The sequence below is a fragment of the Pan troglodytes genome, chromosome 12 (genome assembly GCF_028858775.2).
Source record: "Pan troglodytes isolate AG18354 chromosome 12, NHGRI_mPanTro3-v2.0_pri, whole genome shotgun sequence".
Lineage (NCBI taxonomy): Eukaryota > Metazoa > Chordata > Mammalia > Primates > Hominidae > Pan > Pan troglodytes.
The window spans coordinates 36,852,718-36,865,316 of record NC_072410.2 but is presented as its reverse complement, the minus strand read 5'-3'; positions in this window follow the sequence as shown (position 1 = coordinate 36,865,316).

Below are 12,599 nucleotides of genomic sequence, written 5' to 3'. Positions count from 1 at the left end.
CTTGCAGCTGAGTATCTTGCCCTCTTAATCTTGGAGATCAGCCCAAGGCCCATGTGTTACAGGAAAGGGGTCCCGATCTAGACCCCAAGAGAGGGTTCTTCGATCTCACGCAAGAAACAATTCAGAGTAAGTCCACAGTGCAAAGTAAAAGCAAGTTTATTAAGAAAGTCAAGTGGTGGCTGGGCACAGTGGCTCACGCGTAATCCCAGCACTTTGGGAGGCTGAGACGGACAGATCACCTGATGTCAGGGGTTCAAGACCAGCTGGCCAACATGGCAAAACCCCGTCTCTACTAGAAATACAAATATTGGCTGGGCGTGGTGGCGCAAGCCTGTTGTCTCAGCTACTCACGGGGCTGAGGCAGGAGAATCGCTTGAACCCGGGAGGCAGAGGCTACAGTGAGCCGAGATCGCCACTGCACTCCAGCAGGGCATTCCTGAAAATAAGAGGAGGGACATATCCAACTAAGGTACAATGCTTGTAATGCTTGTATATATGGGCAGATGTCTTCTGCTACAAGGGTTTGTGATAAAGGATTAATTTTTCCTAATTACTATATTTTGCAATAATCAATATTATTATTTTTAAAGCAAAATTAGGAATGCCTTTGTTCTCCAGATATCGGGATATCTGGACTCTCTCAAGTCTGGGTCTGTTTAGTAAGCATCACTAATTTGTTCCCTTAACCATAAACACCTAGAGGCTAGGAATGCCTAGCTTTCAGGAAATGCAGCCTAGCAAGTCCCAGCCTCATTTTTCTAGCCCTCACTCAAAATGGAGGCGCTCTGGTTTGAACGCTTCTGACACATGTGCTTGATGCAACACTCTTTACCTCTCTTTGTCTCCCCTGTCCTTCCCCTTCTCTTCCAGATTCCCCTTGTCGGCAAAGCCAGGCGCTGATAGCATTATGGCTGCCATGAGAGTCAGCAGTATCCCAGCTTCCAAGGATGGGTGTAAGGTGGGGGTGAGGAAGAAAAGGAACTTGAAGCTGCCTCCTGTCCCAGAATCACAAGACATCTGTTAAGCCCTTACTACCTCATTCACTCCACTCACATTAGGTTGACCCACTTGGGCAGCAAGACAAGCAGGCCTGCAAACTTCCTTTTCTTCATCAGCCACAGAGACATCCTTAGCTATTATTCTGGATTAAGGCAGAGATCTCCAAACAGCAGACTAAGATCAGCCTCTAGATCTCAAAGCCTTACTGGTATCTCTCCAAGTCAGTGGCTGATCTCAGAGAAGCTTCTGAATAGTGACTAGCAAAGAGTCACTCAGGCTACTTACAAATCCAGGACAGCAGCGTTTTTTTTTTTTTCTTTTTTAGAGACAGATTCACTCTGTCATCCAAGCTGGAGTGCAGTGGCACGATCTTGGCTCACTGCAACCTCCACCTCCTGGGCTCAAGCAATCCTCCTACCTCAGCCTCCCAAGTAGCTGGAACCACAGGTACCCAACACCATGCCAGGCTAATTCCTAATTTTTTGTAGAGACGGCAGTCTCCCTCTGTTGCCCAGGCTGGCCTCAAACTCCTAGGCTCAAGTGTTCCTCCTGCCTGGGCCTCCCAAAGTGCTGGGATCACAGATGTGAGCCACTGCATGCAGCCAAAACCAGTTATTTTTTGGCTGGGCACGGTGGCTCGCACCTGTGATCCCAGCACTTTGGGAAGCCGAGGTGGGCAGATTACTTGAGGTCAGGAGTTTGAGACCAGCCTGGACAACATGGTGAAACCTTGTCTCTGCTAAAAGTACAAAAAATTAGCTGGGCATGGTGGCATGTGCCTGTAATCCCAGCTACTCAGGAGGCTGAGGCAGGAAAATTGCTTGAACCCAGGAGGCAGAGGTTGCAGTGAGCCGAGATCACGCTAGTGCACTCTAGCCTGGGTGACAGAGTGAAACTCTGTCTAAAAAAAAAAAGTTATTTTTTATCAATATATATTAACATGCAATGGATTTATTATTATTATTATTTTATTTATTTATTTTTTACTTGAGACAGAGTCTTGCTCTGCCACCCAGGCTGGAGTGCAATGGTACAATCATGGCTCACTGCAACCTCCACCTCCCAGGTTCAGGTGATTCTCCTGCCTTAGCCTCCAGAAGTAGCTGGGATTACAGGCAGGTACCACCATGCCCAGCTAATATTTGTATTTTTAGTACAGATGGGGTTTCACCATGTTGGCCAGGCTGGTCAAGAACTCCGGACCTCAGGTGATCCACCCTCCTCAGCCTCCCAAAGTGCTGGGATTATAGGTGTGAACCACAATGCCCAGCCAGATTTATTATTTTAATGACCTAATAAATATTTTAAATTTTAAATATTTAAATTAAATTAAATATTTAAAAATTTCTCAGTTTTAATTTTTAATTTGGCAAATATCAAGAGAAAGACCATGTCAAAAAGATTCTTTGGGATCCTCAGTAATTTCTAGGTGTGTAAATTGATCCTGAGACCAGAGTTTGAGACTTACTGGTCTCAGCCACCCAGATAGCCCCATTGCCCCATCCTCCTTGCCACTAGGAATGATTCATGGGTAGCCACAGGAACCACACTGATCCAATCAGAGGAAGTCTCAGGAATTTATTGGATGCTGGGGGAGAGATGCTTTCATGTTCTGCTAGACAAGAACTAGGCAGTAAGTAGCCTCAGAAGCTGTTGGTAAGACAGACATCTTGGACTACAAGAAGAGCTTATTTTAGGAGGAAAGTAATGCTGTGGGAAGCAGAAGACCACGGTTAGAAAGAAACCATTTCCTTTATGACATTTTTGAGTCACTAAATCAAACCAGTCCTGAAGTCCATCTTGCCTCCGTACATTTCAGCTGTATGAGATAGTAAGTTCCTCTGTGGTTTCAACTAGCCAACCCCAGATGCCCCAACTGATTCGCCATGTACCTACTTATGCAACACAAGTTGCAATGATGAAATGAGGCTGGAAGGCAGAGAAGGGTCCAGGAGGAAAGTACCTAGCTCAGGCAAATGGGATCTTCAGCGGCATATGATCGTAAGCAGCAAGATTATAGCAGATTTTTACTTCTTATTTTTATTTTTGCTTTTCTGTATTTCCCATATTGGTCAACATGCATATGTATTGCTTTTACACTGAGGAAAAATTAGAACCTATATTATTACTTTTTTTGATAGTGCAATGACTGGCAGCGCAATATTAGAGAACAGGTTGGGGAATGGGATATGGCAATAGAACTCTTAGGCTAGAACTGCTAGCAGGGAAGAAAGAAGATTTGCAAGGGATGCAGATGGGCCCCAAAACCAAACTTACTTTCATTTACAGCTTTGCCAAGAGCCAACCTCAAAGATTCCAGGGGATGAACAAGAATCCCCAAAGGTTAAGAAATCATTAATTATGCCTCAGTCTAATTGGCTGGAATATTTGCAGGGAGAAAAATGTGGCCAACGTGAAGATCATATGTCAATACTGGAAAAGACTTAGGATATAATATTAAGTGAAAAAAATTAAAAAGGCAACACATCGTATGCAAACATCTATCATGTGGCCAAAAACTGGAAGAGAACTTGGAAAAAGAAAATAGTTGTGTTAGGGTGGTGGGATCACAAGTAATCTTTCTTCCTTTTTTAACAAATCTGTTTTAATGTTGTTATAATGTTGTTTTTTGCAATAAGTAAAAATGTGGGGAGTCATTGGTTCAAATTACTGAGGTCTCAAAGAGGCCTCTCCAGACGGCCTGTTTCTTTTTGCCTGCCAAATGGCCCTCACCCCATGCCATGACAGAAGCTGTGCCTTCCCTGAGGGCCCAGTGTCTTTGAAACTGTTAGGGGTGATGCTGATGTGACTGCTTTGTAGGTGGCCAGAAGGAAAGGCGGGAAGAAAGATGTTGGTGGCAGCCAAGACCGAGGAAGTCTGTGAGGCAGGAGGGGTGAGGGGTCCCTTGCCCTGTGACATAACCTTGTCGTGTTGGAGTTTCAGGCCCAGGTTACTTACTGAAGCATTGTCTTTTTCTGTTGGACTTCTGTCTGGTCCCCCTGAGACGTTGTCTCTTCCGCAGGCCCTCAGGGGCTGGAGCACAGCTGTAGCCAACAGAACACAGGCTCTGTCTGCTGCCCTGAAGCACAAAGGAAGTTGGTCTCTTGAGGTTTTTCTAGGAATGTTTTCCTGTGAGCAATCACAGGAGAAGCGGGAGTAAAACAAACAAAGGAGGGGAAAAGATGACACAAAAACATCATGGGAAGGCTGGCTGTTGGCAGAGGGGGCTCAGATTGAGGAAACAATCCCTCATGGAATGAATTCTTCTGTTAGTGGAGTGATGCATATTGACAGATCCAGGCACATCTTCAGGCTGCCCTTCTGTCTGTCCCTCACCCATATATTCATTCTACAAATATTTGCTGAGAGCCTATTATGTGTGAGGCATCATGCTAAGTGCATAACATAAATTACTTCATTTTATCTTCACAGTGTCCCTTTAAGGTAGGGTCTCTTATCCCCATATCTTACCCAAGGAACCCGAGGCTTAGAGAAACTTAAGGAGATAAAATAACCTGCCCAGGGTCACAAAGTCAGGATTCAAACCCAGGATGTCAGAGTCCAGAGCCTGTTACCAGCAGAGGGTCCTGACAAGTCAGTAGTCGTCCAGGTTCTTGGCGTTTTGAACAAAGAATTGGACAAAATGCACAAACAAAGCAACAAAAGAATGAAGGAAAGAAAGCGCAGATTTATTGAAATGAAAGTATACTCCACAGAGTAGGAATGGCCCGAGCGAATGGTTCAAGAGGGCTGGTTACAGAATTTTCTGGGGTTTAAATACCCTCTAGAGGTTTCCCACTGGTTACTTGGTTATACCCTATGTAAACAAAGGAGTGAACCGTGACCAGTCTGATTGGTTGCGGGAGGGGACCAGTCAGAGGTACTTTCCATTTTTCATCTGTGATGCAGTGCAAAGGGAGTAGCCTCTGATCCTTTTGTTACTTGGGTATGGAGAGGTGGGGTTTTCCATCTGATTCAATTTTAGGAAGTCAGTGCAAATCAGCCTTAGGTTCCCTGCCTCCAGACCTTATTCTCTTGCCTCAAGCCTACCTAAGTGATAGGGTTTGGCTGTGTCCCCACCCAAACCTCATCTTGAATTGTAGCTCCCATAATTCCTACATGTTGTGGGAGGGACCCAGTGGGAGATAATTAAATCATGGGGGCAGTTTCCTCCAGACTGTTCTTGTGGTAGTGAAGAAGTCTCATGAGATCTGATGGTTTTATAAGGGGAAACCCCTTTCGCTCAGTTCTCATTCTCTCTTGTCTGCCGCCATGTAAGATGTGCCTTTCACCTTCCACTGTGATTGTGAGGCCTCCCCGCCACATGGAACTGTGAGTCCATTAAACCTCTTTTTCTTTATAAATTACCCAGTCATGGGTATGTCTTTATCAGCAGCATGAAAACAGACTAATACACTAAGACATAGTCCTCACCCTGAAGGATCAAATGGTCTAACAGAAGAGAAAGACACGTCTAACAAACAAACAAACAAAAACCAGTAAAACAACAAGATATAAGAGAAAAACTACTAACAAGGAGCCAAAGGCAGGGTGCAGTGGCTCACTCCTGCAATCTCAGCCCTTTGGGAGGCCAAGGTGGGAGGATCGCTTGAGCCTGAGTTTGAGACTAGCCTGGGTAATATAGTGAGACCTCATCTCTACAGAAAAATTTAAAAAATTAGCTGGATGTGGTAGCTTGCACATGTGGTCCCTGCTACTTGGGAGGCTGAGGCAGGAGGGTTGCTTGAGGAGTTTGAGGCTGCAGCGAGCCATGATCAAACCACTGCACTCTAGCCTGGGTGACAGAGTGAGACCCTGTCCTCCCACCCCCAAAAAAAGAGCCCTAGGAGCATCAAGGGGGCACAGCAGAATCCGTCTTGGAGCTCAAGGCCACCTCTTAAAGGGGTGAGACTGGTTTTGAAGGATAAGGTAGGTATACTGATAGGCATATTAGTTTCAGGCTATACTTATTTTGTTTCTGTGTAATACATTACCACAAATTAGATTAAAACGACACATCTTTATTATCTCACAGTTTAAGTCAGGTACAGTATAGCTGGATTCTCCACCCAGGGGCTCACATGACTGAAATTGTTACCAAAATAGGGCTTTGGTCTAAGTCCCACTACTCCCAGCACAGAAAGCCAATCACTGAGACAATAAGTATTGTCAGTGAAGAAGGCTTTAGTCTGTTGCTACAGCCAAGGAGATAGGAGAACAGTCTCAAATCTATTTCCCTGACCTACTAAAATTAGGGGTTTAGGCCAGGTGCAGTGGCTCATGCCTGTAATCCCAGCACTTTGAGAGGCTGAGGCAGGCAGATCACCTGAGGTCAGAAGTTCAAGACCAGCCTGGCCAACATGGCGAAACCCTGTCTCTACTAAAAATACAAAAATTAGCTGGGCATGATGGCATGTGCCTGTAGTCTCAGCTACTTGGGAGGCTGAGGTAGGAGAATCGCTTGAACCCAGGAGGTGGAGGTTTCAGTGAGCCGAGATTGTGTCATTGCGCTCCAGCCTGAGTGACAAGAGCGAAATTCCATTTCAAAATAAATAAATAGATAAAAATAAATAAATAAATAGAATTAGGGGTTTAAATAGCAAGGAAGAAATGTAACCACGGCTGTGAAAATAGGAATTAGGAAGGAGTAAGGAAGAGGAGTTGGTCAACAGGAAGCAAGTGGTCTTCTGGCAGATGAGGGGTCTGGCATCTCATTGTCCAGATTCAGTGATATGTAAGTTTCTGTTCCTTGATACTACCTGGAAGGCCCGATGGTTTCCAGAGAAAGGAACCCAGATAACAAAAATGTAAATTCTCAAGTTTCAAGACTTGAGGGGTCAATTTCCATGTTTATTCAAAAGAAACAATAAATATCAGTTCTATGGGACAATTGGGTCAGTTTTCAAAATCAAGATGGTGGGGCTGGGTACAGTGGCTCACACCTGTAATCCCAGCACTTTTGGAGGTGGAGGTGGGCCAATAGCTTGAGCCCAGGAGTTCGAGACCAGCTTGGACAACATGGTGAGACCCCGTCTCTACAAAAAATACAAAAATTAACCAGGCGTGGTGGCACATGCCTGTAGTTCCAGCTACTTGGAAGGCTGAGGTGGGTGGATCACCTGAGACCTGGAGGTCAAGGCTACAGTGATCCATGCTCATGCCACTGCACTCCAGCCTAGGTGACAGAGCAAGACCCCTTTCTCAAAGGAAAAAAAGAAATCAATCAAGGTGGTGGTCAGGGCTGCATTTCCTATCTGGGCTCAGGGTCCTCATCCAAGATCATTGCTTTGTGGCAGAATTTATTTCCTTACAGTTATAATAGGATTGAGGTCCTCATTTTCTTGCTAGCTGTTGGCCAGAGAACCTCCCCCCTCAGTTCCTAGGGTGGCCCCATAGGAAGTTCCTTGCCATGTGGTCCCATGGGAAGTTCATGGTGCGGACACTTGCTTTCTTCCAGGGCAGCCAGAGCACAGCTCTATCAATTTCTCTTCTGCTGCCATTCAGACAAAATTCTCTGCTTTTAAAAGGCCCATGTGATTAGGGCAGGCCTGCCTAGATCATCTCCTTATTTTAAGATCAACAGATTTGGGACCTTAATTACATCCGCAAAAGCTCTCCGCAGCAACACTTAGATTCATGTTTGAATGACTGAAAGTGTGCATATCCCGGGAGCCAGGAATATTGGGAGCTATCTTAGAATTCTGCCCACCATAATATGATTTAGCAAATGGAGAAGATGAGGAAGGGTTGTCTAGGAAGAAGAAATAGGATATGCAAAGGATTCTGGGGAACTACTGGAAAATGATGCTAGAAAAGTGAGTGCCATGTCTCTAGCAACATGGCAAACCAGATTCTGGAGAAATCTGCCAACTCAAAACCCCTAAGATACTGGGGAAACTATTAAAACATATTTTGTAGCAAGGCTGGGCTGGCAGGAATGGGAGGAAACTCCTCTGAGGTCGAACAATGAGAAAGTGTTAATCCCGAGAGGTGAGCAGGAGCCAGCACTTGCCCTGGAGCCACCTGCTAATCCTGGCCAAGCAGCAGGCTGGAGATAGGAGACAAAATCTAGACTGGAGCAGAGGGTGAAATCAGATTGGAAATCCTTATGCACACCAGAGCCCTCAAAGGGTGGAAATTTCAGCAAGGGTGGTTGGACTTTTCTCCCCAAAGGAAACAAAGGAATGCTTGCCATAGATAGTCAATTTGCCTTAAGATACCTCATTTTAGCTCAGAGTGGAACCAAAACAAAGACAAAAGTTTCCCCTAAGAATTCCTAACCAAAAGCCCACATTCATGCATTTGGGACAGGAATTCATACCACCTTTGTGACTAAAAACCTTCAAGCCAAACATTATTTTAAAGTGGTCCCAGGTTGGTAATTCCCTTAGACACTTGTAAAAAGCAAATCACCTGTAGCAGCATGCTTTCTAGACCCAAGACTAAGACAGTTCCTCCGGAATTCCAAGGAATTTGAATTTGCAGTTTAAGACATCACAGTACAGGTAAGGAAATGTCATTTTACATGAGAGTTGGCAAAAATAATAAAATGAAGATTCAGATAATGAATTAGAAGACTCAAAACATAAAATAAGGTTGTTCAGTATGTTTCTAGAAATAAAAGAAGGTATTGAAAGTATGAGTAGGAAGTAAGAGACTACCAACAATAATTCAGTAGGCCAGTTAAACAATAAAAGAGAGAGATAAAGATACAATTAGTGAATTGAAAGATGGACACAAAGAAATTACCCAAAATGCAACACTGACAGAAAAAAGGTTACAGGAAATGCAAATGAGATTAAGGGATGTGGAGGATAGAATAAACCAAAAGTCTAGCACATGCCTACTCAGATTTCCAGAAATAAAAAATAGAGAAAATGGTTCAGAGGCAATAACTAAAGAAATAATGATGGAATTTTTTCCAGAATCAAAAATACACAACCTTTAGATGTAAGAACTCCCCAAAATCAATAAGCAGGAAAATTAACAGAAATATTAGAAACATCACAGTGAAACTGCTGATCACTAGAGACAAAAAGGAGATCTTAAAAGAAGCCACAGAGAAAAGACAAATTATCTACAGGGAAATAGAAATTATGCTGAAAATTGCCAGAAGACAGGGAGTGTCTGCAAAGTTCTAGGAGAAGATAATTGTCAACCCTGAATTGTAGAAACAAGGAAATCTTTCAAGATCAAGGGCAAAATAAAGGGGTGTGAGGCAATAGTAAGTGGGGACAATAGGTAGTAGGGACTATGGCAGCTGGAGAGCTCCATCTAAAGGGGACAGCCCCTGCTCAACTTCTGCCAATTGCTGGCTTATAGGAGTCAAACACCCTGTGTCACTAGATCTTTAGATTTTTCAAGAAAGGTCAGAAATCTGGATTTTTAAAAGTTGAATTATCTCAATTTTTAAATGTTAACAACAAAATTTAAAATGTATTTAATTGCAGGGCAGACAAATACTGTGTGGGTGAAATGAAACTTCTATGTGGAGGGCCTAAAGGTCTGATAAAAGTGGTAATGTGGAAATGGTAACATGGTAGAGTATGCAAGATCAACTGGAGAGGGGACCAGGCCTCTGCTGCTTCTTCAAACACTAGCTTTTCTGGCCAGTTTTTGTTTTAGTGTTTTCTTAAACTCAGGGATGCACTTACATTCTCAATTGGGCCTGTCAGGTGCTTAGAGGCAGGAACTTCATTTTCTCTGAACATTCCATGGAACAGGGCATAGTGCCTGGGTTTTAGTGGGTAGGGCAAATAACCTGGTAGAAATTAGTTATTTCTTCTTCCTCCCCCCCAGTCTCATTCTCAGACAATTGGAGATGTTGTTTCTTCCCTTCACCCCTTCAGGAGATCTGTGCCCTAGGGATTTGGGTTTCCCTTGACTGAGGTATGGTGGGATGGAGCAGTACTAGAGGGGTGGGGCTTCCTGGAGAGGCCAGGACCTGTGTCCAGTTCCCCTGAAGTGCACGATAGAGATGTCCACGAATACCCAGGTACTGACCACTAAACGCCACAGCTGTGCAGGAAGTTGGAAGTCTTATGGTCCAGACTGTGGCTGGGCTATGCATGGTGGTGGTATCTCTGTGGGCCCCAGGGCAGCTTATGTCCAGTGCCAGACTAATGGTAAGTAGGAACAAGAGTACCAACCACAGACCAAGGAGCAGGCCCCTGACCTATTTTTCTGACTCTGTATAAGAAACAGAGGCTAAAATAAGCCATCTGGTCAACCAGGTAGAACCAGATTCAGAAAAAGAGCACTGTTACCGCCAATCCCACGGGATTGCTTCTAAGCAATCATAATGCCAATCACATTGCAAAATGTTTGTGGATTGCAGAAGCTCCACCAAGAATGGAGACTGAAGCAAATGGGAGAAGGGAGATAGTGGAAATGGGAGAACTAATCAAGCCTTCAGTCATCAGGGACACATCATCTCTGCTTATCCCAGAGAACATCATCCTTTGTGGCCATTTTTCTAGGGTCAACAAGAAAAAAATCATACCTTTTCATTTTCATATACACTTAGAACAGTAAATGTATTCACAGAAATATAAGAGGCATACTAGAAAGTTACAAAACCATAAATGTATAGCTCAATACATTTTCTCTAAGTGAACATACCATGTAGCCACCTAGGCCAAGAAACAGAACATTGCCTGTCTTCCTGAGCCTGCCTCATGGCTCTTTGCGGTCACCACCCTCTCAGTGTTTTCCTGCTGTGGCAGCCACTCCTCTCACTTCCGTTACATAGGTTAGGTTAGCCTGATTTTGAACTTTGTATAAAAGAAATCCTATAGTGTGGACTCTCTGTGTCTGCTTCCTTTCACTCAAAATGGCACCTGTAAGGTTCATCCATGTTGCTGCAGGTAGCTTAAATGTGTTTATTTTCATTGCTGCAGAGCATGAATAGATCACAGTATTTTTTCAATCCCCTTGGTGGATATTTGAATTGTTTCAAGTTGGAGGCTATAGCAGATAATGCTGCTATGAATGTTCTTGCTCAAATCTTTTGGTAGCCTTGTGGGGTTTGTTTGTTTGTTTGTTTTGTTTGTTTGTTTTCGAGACGGAGTTTCACTCTTGTTGCCCAGGCTGGAGTGCAATGATGCTATCTCGGCTCACTGCAATCTTCGCCTCCTGGGTTCAAGCAATTCTCCTGCCTCAGCCTCCCGAGTAACTGGGATTACAGGCATGTGCCACCATGCCTGGCTAATTTTGCATTTTTAGTAGAGACAGAGTTTCTCCATGTTGGTCAGGCTGGTCTTGAACTCCTGACCTCAGGTGATCCACCTGCCTTGGCCTCCCAGCCTTGTGCTTTTTTTAATCTTTAAGAAAAAAAAAATCTAAAAAGAGCAGTGGAACAACTAGGAGTTCTGTGATCATCTCACCATATTACTCACGATCATAACATTGTACTGAACTAAGATGGTCTGAAAGTACATTATCACGGTTCCTGGTATTTTCCTTGTACTCGGTACAGCTGCATGTAGACACTTAGAAACCCAGAATGTCAGAGCTGGAAGAAGTCTTATATATCATCCTACCCAGAATTTCCCAAATTTCATCTTTACATTCATCCTCTTTGTGATTTTTGTCATATCCTCATACCACCCATACTATTATATTTTTCTTTAAATTGTCTTTTTTATCATTTAAATATCTGCTTTAGCTTTATCCTAAGCAATAACAGCTGTGTACTCATAGGTTTGATATGCAAGGTATATTCTTTTTATTACCCATTAAAATTAACATACAAGTATTACAATAAATGTGTCAGCCTACCACCTGTGTGAGATAGTTTCCATTGACTCCTCCTTCTGATCCACTTCCCATCCTGCTCTGTCTCAGAAGCTGCCCTCCACAGGCTAACCTCAACTGGTTCTCTTGTCTTCTGGCTTCGGGGTGTATTCAGCCAAGAGGCACTGGAGGATAGTTAGAGGTCGGGATATTTATCACCCTGACCTCCACCCTACCCTGCCCCAGTTGGCAGTAGCTGCATTCTCTAACAAAGGCCATGGGTCTCATCAGGCAGCCCCTCTCTCATGGCTGTAGAAAGAGTTTCAACCTTTTGCTCCTTCAGGTCCAAGAGTGACAATGCTTCCAGCTGTTGCAAGTCCCCCGAGTTTCCCCACCTCTTCTTGGCTCCCTTAACTATGCCCACCCCTTTATAAATAGTCCCTTCATTAAGCCCTCCTCACCTACCCCCTTGCATGAGGCCATCTGTCTCCTGCTAGGGGGATGCAGTATCAAACCCCACCAGTGGTAGGCACACATTTTTCACACTCATATAGGTGCCAGCTGAGATCCAGGAGGGAATTCCTTATCCAACATCCCCCAGCCTGTGAGTGCCAGAGCTAGGAACAGTATCCCTGGTTCAATGTGTTTCTCACCATACGTACTGCTTCTCAAGGGAGAAATTGGTCAGTTCTGTTAACAATGCCCAAGTGTTCATACTGTAATGTCCTCTTATGAATCTCTCACTCTTACACTTTCTTCCCCATCCTAATCCATGTTCTGCTGGGCCCCAGATGTAAATGGGATCGTGGCCAGCTCACCTCTTTCCTCCCCTTCCCCAGGACTCCCGGATGTCATGCATCAGCCCT